The following is a 14886-nucleotide window of genomic DNA, read 5'->3' on the forward strand; positions in this document are numbered from 1 at the left end:
TTCGACTGCATTTCTGACGGGTTACGTGATCAGAAAACGCCCACCTTATTTTGATCTTGTTTTAAGTAAGTTATTACGAGAATGATTAATTCATTTTTTTACTTCTACTGAAATCTATTGAGGTGTGATTTTTATTGAAATAAAAAAGTTTCAAAATTATATGACACCTTTATATCGTAATAATAATTCAAAATATGAATTTAGATCAAGTTCTGTTTCTTGGTATTGCTGTATACAGGGTGTCTCACGTAACTTTTAGAACTTTTTTTTCCGGTCTACCAGAAGTAGACCACAACTTCGTTATTTTAAATGGAATGCTATAGTTTTTATTACACCTTTCAATTATACATAAAAAAATATGTTGACTTTGATAAAAGTTGTTGGTACCTACCATTTTTTGTTTTCGAATTATTTTGATTTTAAGCTTTTTTTGGCAAATTTCACCATGCTCTTTAAAAGCCTATATCTCAGTTAACGTTCATTAAAAAAAACCTCTAAATTTTCACGATTACTCTTCAGATGTTGCCAAATAGATTGTCATTTCTTGTATCAGAGTATCTTATACAGGGTGGTCAAAAATTGAATTACCGTTTCTCCATATTCAATGGCTAGAAAGTCGAAAATTTTAAATGGAACACCCCGTATTTTTTTACCCTATCAGAAAGGGAATTTAATTCTCTACAAATTATCTATAAACATTCCTATACCTATTTATTGTAGTTTCCCTGATATTGAGATATTAATCAAAGCATGCACGGAATGAGGGAAAACGTTTGATTTTTTTATTAGAAGGCAATGGAATTTTGACAGTTTTTGGTCCATATTTGTGTTATTGTTGTTGCTACTTACTTTTGATCACGAGTGAAAGTCATTGTATATCATAGCAAATTATTCCAACGCCGATATTTTAAATTTGTTTTATATTCATGGCAATGGCCTCCACGATCTCTAGATTTAACACCATTGGATTTTTATTTGTGGGGTCACTTAAAAAATCAAGTGTACAATTCACCGATCAACACACGACAAGAGTTGCGTGATAGAGTGATGCGTGCACTACGTACTATTGATGGCGACCAACTTCTACGGGCCACAACCGTAGAAGTCGAAAGAAGAGTTGAAAAATGTTTAATGGTGAATGGTCAGCATATCGAACAGTTTTAATTTTTTTATAATTTTAAGTTTTTGTTTTTTTATGTTATTCATTCTAATTTCTGTTATTAAATTGTTGTTTTTCATTGTTTCATTTATAGTATTAGAGATTTCTGTCTTCCAACTATACCAGTAAATCCTAATCAACACGCTTACACTCAGGGCAAGTCCACACTAACGGCTCTTCACTCAGTGACCAGCTTTGTTGGTGGGGCGCTGGACCTAAAGGAGTCCGCCCAGGGGGTTTTCGTAGATATAGAGGGAGCTTTTGATAAAACAACTTTCTCTGGTATTAACGATGCCTTGTTAGAGCATAATGTTCCACTGACTCTTTGTGGTTGGATTGAGAACACTCTTAAACATAGGATAGTTAAGCTTAGGGCTGGCGATGTCAGTCTTCAAGGAGGAGTTACTCGAGGCTGTCCACAAGGGAGTACTATCCCCACTTTTGTGGAATCTCACCCTGGATAGCCTCTTGAACCGCCTCGCCGAAGCCAACTTTATCACAGTTGGTTACGCAGATGATTTAACCATTCTCGTCAAAGGCAAGTATATAAACGTGCTGTTTGACAGGATGCAAGTAGCTCTCAAACTGATAGAGACTTGGTGTGACGAACAAAAACTCTCTGTGAATCCTAAGAAGACAGAGTTGATTCTTTTCACACGGATGAGGAAGGTTGGCAATCCCAGAATGCCATCCCTTGCTGATACGCCATTGGTATTGTCAAAAGAAGTTAAATATCTGGGCATCACACTTGACAATAAAATGACATGGAGAGCCCACCTAGATAATAGAGTAAAAAAATCGTACGTTGCATTCGGTCAATGCCGGAGGGCTATAGGTAAGACATGGGGTTTGTCACCCAGAAATGCCCTCTGGATTTACACGGCTGTAATCCGACCTATGCTTACTTATGATGCAGTAGTATGGTGGTCAAAGACCCTACAGTCTACATCCACTACTGCACTTAATAAAGTACAGAGACTTGCGTGTTTGTACGTTACAGGTGCGCTACGGACTACCCCCACTGCAGCCATGGAAAACATGTTAAACCTTTTGTTCATCCAAGAGGTGGCATTGGTGACCATGACTCGACTGCGAGCAGCAGGAATTCTAATGGGTGAGAGAAATAGTAAAAATGCCAATCTCTGGAATGAAATGGTGGATTACTCACCAATTCTGGAGTGTGTAACGGACTTTACACCCCTACAACACATTTTTACGAAGAAATATCTCACCCACCCAAGCTCCACAGAAGTAGAGGTAAAAAACAGCCTTAAAATCTACACTGATGGTTCAAAGAGACGGGAAGGAGCTGGAGTCGGAGTCTTCTCATACGATCTCCGACTCCACGTATCTGAACCTTTAGGTATAAGTACCACCGTCATACAGGCGGAGTTAATCGCCATACAACTTGCCGCTGACGTTATTGTCAGATCCAACTTGGTAGGTAAGACTTTTACAATTTATACTGACAGTAGACAAGCTATTTTAGCCCTGAGTAGAATAACAATTACCTCAGGACTTGTTATGGGTTGTCATCTGACAATGGAGAAGGCCGCAGTGCATAACTGTGTCATACTTCAATGGATAAAAGGACACTCGACTTGTTCAGGTAACAAGCACGCTGATAGGCTTGCCAAAAGGGCTGCCAAACGAGCGTCATGTTCGCCTGAACCGATAATCGCTCCGTCCTTATCAACTCAGATTGAGATAATTAAAGATTTTACCCACAAAAAGTTCATGAACTGGTGGGATAGGGTTAAGGGTTGCCATCTGTCTAAGGAAGTATTACATTATCCTTCAGCGGAGGCAGCCTTGTCTTTCGTAAGGCTTTACGAACTGTAACGGGACTCGTCACGGGTCACTGTAAGGTAAACAAGCATCTTTATAACCTTAAACTTGCTGTTAGTCCTCTCTGTCGCCTCTGTAAAGAGAGCGAGGAGACGGTCCGACACATCTTGTGTGAATGCCCCACTCTGCAAGACCTCAGAATGAGAGACTTCGGAGAGGAATGGCCGACCACAGATGGCATCAGGAACACACCTCTGAGTTGTATCCTAGCCTTCGGAAATTCCTTAGGCTGGTTGATGTAGCCGGAGACAGTGTAGGAGGATGTACAAGGGACCCGTTGGGGCCTAGGTGCTGTGTGCGTAGCATACCCTCCGCTTTCCTACATACATACAAAGCGAGTAAGCTAAAGGTTATTCAACCATAGTTAATTGTAGAAATAATACCAATAATAATTTAAATAAATTAAACGATGAACTGTCAAAATGTCTTAGCCTGCTAACAAAAACACAAACGGGCTTTGGGATTCTATGTCTGATTTTGATTAATTTTCCAATATCAGGGAAACTACTATAAATAGGTATAGAAATGTTTATAGATAATTTGTAGAGAATTAAATTCCCTTTCTGATAGGGTAAAGAAATATGGGGTGTTCCATTTAAAATTTTCGACTTTCTCGCAATTGAATATTGAGAAACGATAATTCAATTTTTGACCAGCCTGTATAAGATTCTTTGATACAACAAATGACAATCTATTTGGCAGCATGTGTAGAGTAGTCGTGCCAATGCAGAGTTTTTTTGAATAATCGTTAGCTGAGATATGGGCTTTTAAAGACCATGGTGAAATTTGTCAAAAAACACTTAAAATCAAAATAACTCGAAAACAAAAAACGCTAGGTACCAACAACTTTTATCAAAGTCAACATATTTTTTTACGTATAATTAAAAGGTGTAATAAAAACTATAGCATTCCATTTAAAATAACGAAGTTGTGGTCTACTTCCGGTAGACTGGAAGTGGTGGCCATCTTGAAAATATTTTAGAATGAACAACCCATGCTACCAAAATTTCAAACCACTACGAATAGTGGAACCTTAAAAAGTTCTAACGAACCAGTTACGTGAGACACCCTGTATACATATACAGGGTGTTTAATGAGTAAGTGTTGGGTCATTTCGGTATCAACCCCAATACTTCATTGCGTCAGGTATCTCGTGCAACTGGTATATCCTTGGGTTCTGTTCATAAAGTTGTAAAACTTCACAAATTCCATCCTTATATGTAAATTGAAAATACATCAAGAGCTAACTGAAGACGATTTTGACAGGAGAATACAGTTTTGTGAAGAAGTGACCGCTATTATTAATAATAACAACGTTTTTGTGAAAAATATCTGCTTTAGTGATGAATGCACTTTTTCTTTAAATGGATTTGTAAATAAACATAACTCCATCCAATATCTGCTATTGGAGTAATGAAAACCCACATCTGACTGTAGAAGGGCATACACAATATCCTGAAAAAGTTAATGTATGGGCCGGCATTTTGGGAGACCAAGTGATTGGTCCAGTGTTTATCGATGGAAATTTAAACGGCGAAGTGTACTTGGATATGTTAGAAAATACTATCAATCCACTAATTACGGAAGCTCTCGAGAATCAGTTGGATAGAGAAGAAAATGTCTTACTTGATGAGAATGAATTACATTTTCAACAAGACTATGTTCTCCCAGTACGACAGTGGTTAGATAATACGTTTCCAAACAGATGGATCACCAGGTTTGACGCCATTAGACTTTTTTTTATGGGGTCATTTAAAGTCTGTTGTATTTACCCCTCAACCTCAAAATTTAGAAGAACTTCGTCAGAGAATTACTGCAGCTTGCCGTGGAATTCAAAGAGAAGTTTTTGAAAATACACTTTGAACAATTATTAAGTTGATTTTCTCTGCAAAAAGTTTTTGTACATAATTAAATAACTGAAAATAAAATAGAACGTTTCAAGCAGTTAAAAGTTGTTTAAGTAATAACCAAATAAACCTAAAAGAAAAGAAAAATGAAACAGAAATCGTTTTTTCTAAATATCTCTGACAGACGCCAGGCAAGCTAGCCAACGTATAGTTTATTTTTTTTCTATAATACCTGTCAAATTGTTGTAAAGTTGGTAAAATTAACAGGGGGTTTTGTTTTATCATGTTTTGAAATAGATATGTCACACTGACGTTTGAGCTTTCGTTATTCAAAAAGAAAAGGTGCATAAAAAGTGTTGTGGAGTGTTTATTTGTCATTTATTTACCTAGCAAAGGTATTTTGTTCTATTTAATTACTTTGTAGCACTTTTTTACAATAAACGTGTATTTATCTAAAAATTTATTAGTATTTTAACCTCAACTATTTAGTTACTGACAATTTTAATAAAAATCAGGAAAACAACATAAATTTTATAAGGGTTCTAGATAATACCAACAGAAACCCTAAAAAATTTACATTGACAAGTATTATAGAAAAAAAAAACGAACTATAGGTATATCATTGTCAATATAACCTAAATATCAAAGATTTCGGATTGCTCCGAAATAATACAGGTTTAATGGTCGTTGTAAAAACGAACATGGTAATTTAATTTTATGATAGGTTATATTTAGGTGATTAAAGTTTTTAATATTAATTAAAGCGGGAAATTTCGAAAACGAATCGATCAATTTAAAAAAAATAAATACTAACATGTAGTACCTTAAAAGACCTTTAAAATGAGGTATCCCTTTCCATTTAAGATTTTTAAGGGGTTGGTTTCTGGCGGCGGGGGGTTGAAGTGAGTCAGTCAATTTTTGCATAAATTGGTTTTATTCTTTACCTATTTCAGCGATTTTCTTTTTAAACTTCCGGATTTACAGAAATTGAGGTGGAAAGTTTTGAAATGAACACCCTGTATAAGATTTTCTTAAGGTATTTTATAGAAATGACCTACCTATTATTTCTTAGAACCAAATTTTAGTTGTAAGTGCAAAATTAAAACTACAACCATAACAGCAATGTGGTCTTATATATGCTCTAACTAAATATTTCCCACTTATAATTGTTTATAGGCATAGAACAGAACGTCATTGTTTATCTTCCTATTATTGGATAATACATAAGTACAAAAAGTTATATAAGTATTCCTGACTAATAAATATGATTAATTATGACTTCCTAGTGATTTATGTTTTAATAAACTAATCTATTTCCTAATCCCAACGAATTTTAAATACCTTCCCAAGAAAGTATAAATTAATTGAAAATCAAGCCACGAGAATATGACTCGAGGCCTTGATTCTCTTTCAGTTGTACCAATACAGCCTTTGCCTTGACTAGAAAGTTGTTTACAAATATTGACGGTTGTGGTTATTGGTCACGACCCGCTCAACATTCGCCTAAATTTCGTCGTCTACAACATCCATAACAGAGACAAGTAAAAGTTGCAATACCGAGCAAAATCCTGATCTCGAAACGAAACAAACCGCACTTTACCATACCACACTCACACACACTCGCAATCCGGGCTCGTTTATCTTTACTTTCACATTTACGACCGTCGTTCTTTTATAAAATCCGTACGTTAGACATGCGAAACTAAACCCAATACGAAATACAGTAATAAGTATACAATAAAGATTAGAAATTTCAAAATTGGTTTTGCTTTTGAACGATTCAAAAGTTTCTTTAAGGAACTGGTTGGTTTTGGTGTTAATAGATATCATATGATAAGATATTTTGAAAGTTGTTTTATGAAATCTGATTCGTTTGGATTGTATCGAAGGTCGGGTGTCTTCGATTGGATCAATATTGCATGTTGGTGGTTTCTCTAATGTGAACGAAGGTGGTTTTTATGTTAGTTGCTATCGTAATCGTCTACAAAACGACCTTGTGACACAATTTCCCTTCGTCCAACTTTCCCATCTTTTCAACGAAGATTTTTGTATGGTTTCATTAAACAAAATTGAAAATGATTTCACCTTCAATAATTACTTGTTAGTATAATGGATATTATTCAATGATGTCAGTGCTAAATGTAAAACTACAAAAGATATTCAACAAAAAATTGTATTATCTTAATAATTGTTTATGATAAATAAGAAATTAGTTGTGGCATATCAAATTTGCTTTAAAATGTTTCTTATTTCATGATGATATTCCGTTCGCTCTTGAGATATGATAAAATCACGTTTGCATAAATTAATTTGTTCACACAACGGTGAAAGAAAAATGTTGCGCCAAATATACATCTAACATTAAACATGCCGGAAATAAAATACAATTGAAACCGGAAGAAAACAGGAAGTGAAGATGTGTCGGCGTTACGCTTAATGATTTTTCCGTTAATAGAAAATTCATTGTCGATGTGCGTTAGATCGATTACTTTTACTCCGCAAACATGTTTTTTTAATGATCAAAAGTAATTTAAAATTATTATAGAAACTGTTTTAAGTAATTTATTCTATTTCAAAGATTTTCTAACATTTATAGCGAAAAATTTTTAGAAAGCTTTTCTGAAACACTTTTTTTTAATAATTCCCGTTTCCTCGTAACACACTTATAAAGATCTTTCTCCACATTTCCACATTCATAAATAAAAAAAATCTGCAGCTTTATACGGATATAATCACTGTCGGAAATTGCAACGTGGAGATTTGCGTTTCGTCTTCGCAACTCAACCTCGTACGGTACACGCGAGACTTTCTATATCTACAATAAAGGTGGTAAGCAGGATGGTTACAATTCAGGAAGTGATCATAAATCAAAAGAAAAGTGCAAAGATGTTAATTTAATGATTTATTTGATGAGGTTTTCATCTCAACAATCTTAGAAATCTAAAGAATACTCAAGTTTCTTGAAAAAGCTTTAATATTCCCACTAATGTTCTTTTAAACGTTATAAAAGTTGAATTCATTTAAGAATGCGGAAACCCGACCAAAACGGAGATGTAGAAACGAATTGAGGGTAATGCGAGAGACTTGGCGCCAAATTATGTAATCAGAACTCTGTTAATTCATTTGGAGGTAAACACAGTATCTCGAGGTTCGAAAACAAAAAGTAATAAATGATGTAACGTTAAGACATAACTATATTCTGAAATATTAATAAAGATAATTCAAAAAAAATTATATAAGATTAAACAAATATGTTAATTTCTTATAATTTTTGATGTCAAGGATATGGGTAACACTTTTATTTGTAATTTATACCGTCAGAAACACAAATAAAGCTTTTATATACAAATATATGTATATGCACTTTAAAATTACCATTTACATCGTTACACTATTGTATTGAACATGGTAAAAAAATAAACCTAAAAATATATAGGGTGAGTCAAAAACAATATGTCAAGTATGGCATTTACGTTCAATTTTGCTCATCACTCCAGGTGATGTAACGTAACCTAAGAGGACATCTTGAAATCCTCAAGTACACATGTCTAAACGACTTGATTGAAATTAAAACTGACCTTATACCAACAGTATATAATTTTGATTTGGCCAAAGGGTGATGCTTCAAAGACAGTTGGATCTAGAGTAGGTATGGGCATTAGTGGACCAAATAGCAGCATTAAATTACCCCCAGCTCTCTTCTGCACCGTTATGAACCTAGAAAAAGGACAGAAAGGTACATCCATAAACATTTTATATACATTTATTATTATTTTATAAACAGCAACCTCAGAGAACTCGATAGGGGCAATGATGTTACTCTATGGTGAGTTCCAGGTCACAGGGAGGCCTCAAAGGTAGCCTTACGCTGGAAAGAAACAAGACCATAGAGGTTTCATGCCTCAGCAAAGGGGATCTAAGTTACGCTCAGACTTCCTGATCGGCCATGCATCAATAAAATGCCATCTTTTCCACATTGGACAAGCTAAGGATCAAACTTGTCGACTTTGTAACGACGAGTCAGAGACTGCTGAAAATATACTGTGTGAATGCGTCATCAGAGGCCGCCTAAAACCCAAAATTTTCGGTAAAGTATGCCTGACACCTACCGACATAAAGAAACACTGACGTCGATTCGTTTAAGGTTGGCGGCACCTCGTTTTGTGACCTTGATTTAAAATCCGCCATCTTATCACGAGTTACTAAAAGCACAGAATCAAGCTCCGTTGAGTAAATATACTGTAAAAGTAAAATTTTTAGAAACGTGCGATTCTAGTTCTAGGTATAGTGTTATTTTTAGTGATAGTACTAGTGTAAAACTAGAACTAACACTATACTTAGAACTAGAATCATTCGGGTTTAGCCGTCTTTAGAGACGTGTGGCTAAACTCGAAACTTTCTAGTTCTAGGTCTAGTGTTAGTACTCTTTTTAATTGTTATGCAGTGCTAGACGTAGAACTAGAATCATTCGGGTTTAGCCGTCTTTAGAGACGTGTGGCTAAACCCAAATGATTCTAGTTTTAGATATAGTGTTACTTTTAGTGATAGTACTAGTGTAAAACTAGAACTAACACTATACTTAGAACTAGAATCATTCGGGTTTAGCCGTCTTTAGAGACGTGTGGCTAAACCCAAATGATTCTAGTTCTAGGTATAGTGTTAATTCCACATAGTAACAGTGCTAGTGTTATGCATTGTTATGCAGTGCTAGACCTAGAACTAGAATCATTCGGGTTTAGCCGTCTTAAAAGACGTACGGCTAAACCCAAATGTTTCTAGTTCTAGGTCTAATGTTAGTTCTATTGACACTACAAGTGTAAAACTAGAACTAACATTATACCTAGAACTAGAATCATTCGGGTTTAGCCGTCTTTAGAGACGTGTGGCTAAACCCAAATGATTCTAGTTCTAGATATAGTGTTGCTTTTAGTGATAGTACTAGTGTAAAACTAGAACTAACACTATACTTAGAACTAGAATCATTCGGGTTTAGCCGTCTTTAGAGACGTGTGGCTAAACCCAAATGATTCTATTTCTAGGTATAGTGTTAATTCCACATAGTAACAGTGCTGGTGTTATGCATTGTTATGCAGTGCTAGACCTAGAACTAGAATCATTCGGGTTTAGCCGTCTTTAGAGAGGTGTGGCTAAACCCAAATGATTCTAGTTCTAGGTATAGTGTTAATTCCACATAGTAACAGTGCTGGTGTTATGCATTGTTATGCAGTGCTAGACCTAGAACTAGAATCATTCGGGTTTAGCCGTCTTAAAAGACGTACGGCTAAACCCAAATGTTTCTAGTTCTAGGTCTAATGTTAGTTCTACTGACACTACAAGTGTAAAACTAGAACTAACATTATACCTAGAACTAGAATCATTCGGGTTTAGCCGTCTTTAAAGACGTGTGGCTAAACCCAAATGATTCTAGTTCTAGATATAGTGTTGCTTTTAGTGATAGTACTAGTGTAAAACTAGAACTAACACTATACTTAGAACTAGAATCATTCGGGTTTAGCCGTCTTTAGAGACGTGTGGCTAAACCCAAATGATTCTAGTTCTAGGTATAGTGTTAATTCCACATAGTAACAGTGCTAGTGTTATGCATTGTTATGCAGTGCTAGACCTAGAACTAGAATCATTCGGGTTTAGCCGTCTTAAAAGACGTACGGCTAAACCCAAATGTTTCTAGTTCTAGGTCTAATGTTAGTTCTATTGACACTACAAGTGTAAAACTAGAACTAACATTATACCTAGAACTAGAATCATTCGGGTTTAGCCGTCTTTAGAGACGTGTGGCTAAACCCAAATGATTCTAGTTCTAGATATAGTGTTGCTTTTAGTGATAGTACTAGTGTAAAACTAGAACTAACACTATACTTAGAGCTAGAATCATTCAGATTTAGCCGTCTTTAGAGACGTGTGGCTAAACCCAAATGATTCTAGTTCTAGGTATAGTGTTAATTCCACATAGTAACAGTGCTGGTGTTATGCATTGTTATGCAGTGCTAGACCTAGAACTAGAATCATTCGGGTTTAGCCGTCTTTAGAGACGTGTGGCTAAACCCAAATGATTCTAGTTCTAGATATAGTGTTGCTTTTAGTGATAGTACTAGTGTAAAACTAGAACTAACACTATACTTAGAACTAGAATCATTCGGGTTTAGCCGTCTTTAGAGACGTGTGGCTAAACCCAAATGATTCTAGTTCTAGGTATAGTGTTAATTCCACATAGTAACAGTGCTGGTGTTATGCATTGTTATGCAGTGCTAGACCTAGAACTAGAATCATTCGAGTTTAGCCGTCTTTAGAGACGTGTGGCTAAACCCAAATGATTCTAGTTCTAGATATAGTGTTGCTTTTAGTGATAGTACTAGTGTAAAACTAGAACTAACACTATACTTAGAACTAGAATCATTCGGGTTTAGCCGTCTTTAGAGACGTGTGGCTAAACCCAAATGATTCTAGTTCTAGGTATAGTGTTAATTCCACATAGTAACAGTGCTGGTGTTATGCATTGTTATGCAGTGCTAGACCTAGAACTAGAATCATTCGGGTTTAGCCGTCTTTAGAGACGTGTGGCTAAACCCAAATGATTCTAGTTCTAGATATAGTGTTGCTTTTAGTGATAGTACTAGTGTAAAACTAGAACTAACACTATACTTAGAACTAGAATCATTCGGGTTTAGCCGTCTTTAGAGACGTGTGGCTAAACCCAAATGATTCTAGTTCTAGGTATAGTGTTAATTCCACATAGTAACAGTGCTGGTGTTATGCATTGTTATGCAGTGCTAGACCTAGAACTAGAATCATTCGGGTTTAGCCGTCTTTAGAGAGGTGTGGCTAAACCCAAATGATTCTAGTTCTAGGTATAGTGTTAATTCTACATAGTAACAGTGCTGGTGTTATGCATTGTTATGCAGTGCTAGACCTAGAACTAGAATCATTCGGGTTTAGCCGTCTTAAAAGACGTACGGCTAAACCCAAATGTTTCTAGTTCTAGGTCTAATGTTAGTTCTACTGACACTACAAGTGTAAAACTAGAACTAACATTATACCTAGAACTAGAATCATTCGGGTTTAGCCGTCTTTAAAGACGTGTGGCTAAACCCAAATGATTCTAGTTCTAGATATAGTGTTGCTTTTAGTGATAGTACTAGTGTAAAACTAGAACTAACACTATACTTAGAACTAGAATCATTCGGGTTTAGCCGTCTTTAGAGACGTGTGGCTAAACCCAAATGATTCTAGTTCTAGGTATAGTGTTAATTCCACATAGTAACAGTGCTGGTGTTATGCATTGTTATGCAGTGCTAGACCTAGAACTAGAATCATTCGGGTTTAGCCGTCTTAAAAGACGTACGGCTAAACCCAAATGTTTCTAGTTCTAGGTCTAATGTTAGTTCTATTGACACTACAAGTGTAAAACTAGAACTAACATTATACCTAGAACTAGAATCATTCGGGTTTAGCCGTCTTTAGAGACGTGTGGCTAAACCCAAATGATTCTAGTTCTAGATATAGTGTTGCTTTTAGTGATAGTACTAGTGTAAAACTAGAACTAACACTATACTTAGAGCTAGAATCATTCAGATTTAGCCGTCTTTAGAGACGTGTGGCTAAACCCAAATGATTCTAGTTCTAGGTATAGTGTTAATTCCACATAGTAACAGTGCTGGTGTTATGCATTGTTATGCAGTGCTAGACCTAGAACTAGAATCATTCGGGTTTAGCCGTCTTTAGAGACGTGTGGCTAAACCCAAATGATTCTAGTTCTAGATATAGTGTTGCTTTTAGTGATAGTACTAGTGTAAAACTAGAACTAACACTATACTTAGAACTAGAATCATTCGGGTTTAGCCGTCTTTAGAGACGTGTGGCTAAACCCAAATGATTCTAGTTCTAGGTATAGTGTTAATTCCACATAGTAACAGTGCTAGTGTTATGCATTGTTATGCAGTGCTAGACCTAGAACTAGAATCATTCGGGTTTAGCCGTCTTTAGAGAGGTGTGGCTAAACCCAAATGATTCTAGTTCTAGACATAGTGTTACTTTTAGTGATAGTACTAGTGTAAAACTAGAACTAACACTATACTTAGAACTAGAATCATTCGGGTTTAGCCGTCTTTAGAGACGTGTGGCTAAACCCAAATGATTCTAGTTCTAGGTATAGTGTTAATTCCACATAGTAACAGTGCTAGTGTTATGCATTGTTATGCAGTGCTAGACCTAGAACTAGAATCATTCGGGTTTAGCCGTCTTTAGAGAGGTGTGGCTAAACCCAAATGATTCTAGTTCTAGACATAGTGTTACTTTTAGTGATAGTACTAGTGTAAAACTAGAACTAACACTATACTTAGAACTAGAATCATTCGGGTTTAGCCGTCTTTAGAGACGTGTGGCTAAACCCAAATGATTCTAGTTCTAGATATAGTGTTACTTTTAGTGATAGTATTAGTGTAAAACTAGAACTAACACTATACTTAGAACTAGAATCATTCGGGTTTAGCCGTCTTTAGAGACGTGTGGCTAAACCCAAATGATTCTAGTTCTAGATATAGTGTTATTTTTAGTGACAGTACTAGTGTAAAACTAGAACTAACACTATACTTAGAACTAGAATCATTCGGGTTTAGCCGTCTTTAGAGACGTGTGGCTAAACCCAAATGATTCTAGTTCTAGATATAGTGTTACTTTTAGTGATAGTACTAGTGTAAAACTAAAACTAACACTATACTTAGAACTAGAATCATTCGGGTTTAGCCGTCTTTAGAGACGTGCGGCTAAACCCAAATGATTCTAGTTCTAGGTATAGTGTTACTTTTAGTGATAGTACTAGTGTAAAACTAAAACTAACACTATACTTAGAACTAGAATCATTCGGGTTTAGCCGTCTTTAAAGACGTGTGGCTAAACCCAAATGATTCTAGTTCTAGGTATAGTGTTACTTTTAGTGATAGTACTAGTGTAAAACTAGAACTAACACTATACTTAGAACTAGAATCATTCGGGTTTAGCCGTCTTTACAGACGTGTGGCTAAACCCAAATGATTCTAGTTCTAGATATAGTGTTACTTTTAGTGATAGTACTAGTGTAAAAGTAGAACTAACACTATACTTAGAACTAGAATCATTCAGGTTTAGCCGTCTTTAGAGACGTATGGCTAAACCCAAATGATTCTAGTTCTAGGTATAGTGTTACTTTTAGTGATAGTACTAGTGTAAAACTAGAACTAACACTATACTTAGAACTAGAATCATTCAGGTTTAGTCGTCTTTGTAAACGTGTGGCTAAACCCAAATGATTCTAGTTCTAGGTCTAGTGTTAATTCTAGTTTTAATTGTTATTAAGCGCTAGATTGTTGTATATTTTTATTGAAGTAGTTGAAAAGTTAAATGTACCTATTAGAAAAGTACATATATTAAATTATATAGTAGAACTAGAATTATTTGGGTTTAGTTGTCTTAAGAGACATGAACCAGAAATGACACTAGCAGTATCCCGCCAAATCTTTACCACCAATAGCAACATATCTTGGTAACTCGCTATAATATGGCGTTAGATTTGGCGAGATACTGCTACTGTTACTTCTGGTTATTTGCCCTAAACTTTTGGAAGGCTTAAGTTACAATAAGTCTTATCTTCTCTCCTCAGCCCGGCAACAATAATAATAACATTACGCTCAATTGTATTCTCTCCTCTTCTAGGAAACTATAATAATTAAAAATAACACAATTATTTATTGGCTATTGTTCATTGTAATTCTGGAACAAAAACCTTCATTAATTTAATCTGGGTTAATAGAAATTCCTTTTACAAATTAATTTGAAAATCGCTTCAATAAAAATATTCGTACAATACTTAAAGTAAGCTTGTAACTTTCTCCAAGTAACTTCTTAGTAAAGATTCAATCGAGAAATCTTAAAGTGTAGAGTACAATTCTTGGGTTGGGTTGCAGCTTTAACTTGAAAGGTTAATAGATGAGTACACACATTCCACGCCAATTCAAACTTGTTTAAGTTGCACAATACTTG

General features: G+C 35.4%; 1 long non-coding RNA gene across 1 annotated transcript; it reads right to left on the reverse strand.

The window, feature by feature from the left end:
- Positions 1-7743: 7743 nt before the first annotated feature.
- LOC139429144 (uncharacterized) lies at positions 7744-9236 on the reverse strand. The gene is made up of 2 exons (XR_011639841.1): positions 8643-9236; positions 7744-8571 (listed from the first exon to the last, which is right to left on the reverse strand). It is a non-coding gene; the product is annotated as an uncharacterized lncRNA (long non-coding RNA).
- Positions 9237-14886: the final 5650 nt, after the last annotated feature.

Source organism: Onthophagus taurus, chromosome 2 (genome assembly GCF_036711975.1).
Source record: "Onthophagus taurus isolate NC chromosome 2, IU_Otau_3.0, whole genome shotgun sequence".
NCBI classification, from domain to species: domain Eukaryota; kingdom Metazoa; phylum Arthropoda; class Insecta; order Coleoptera; family Scarabaeidae; genus Onthophagus; species Onthophagus taurus.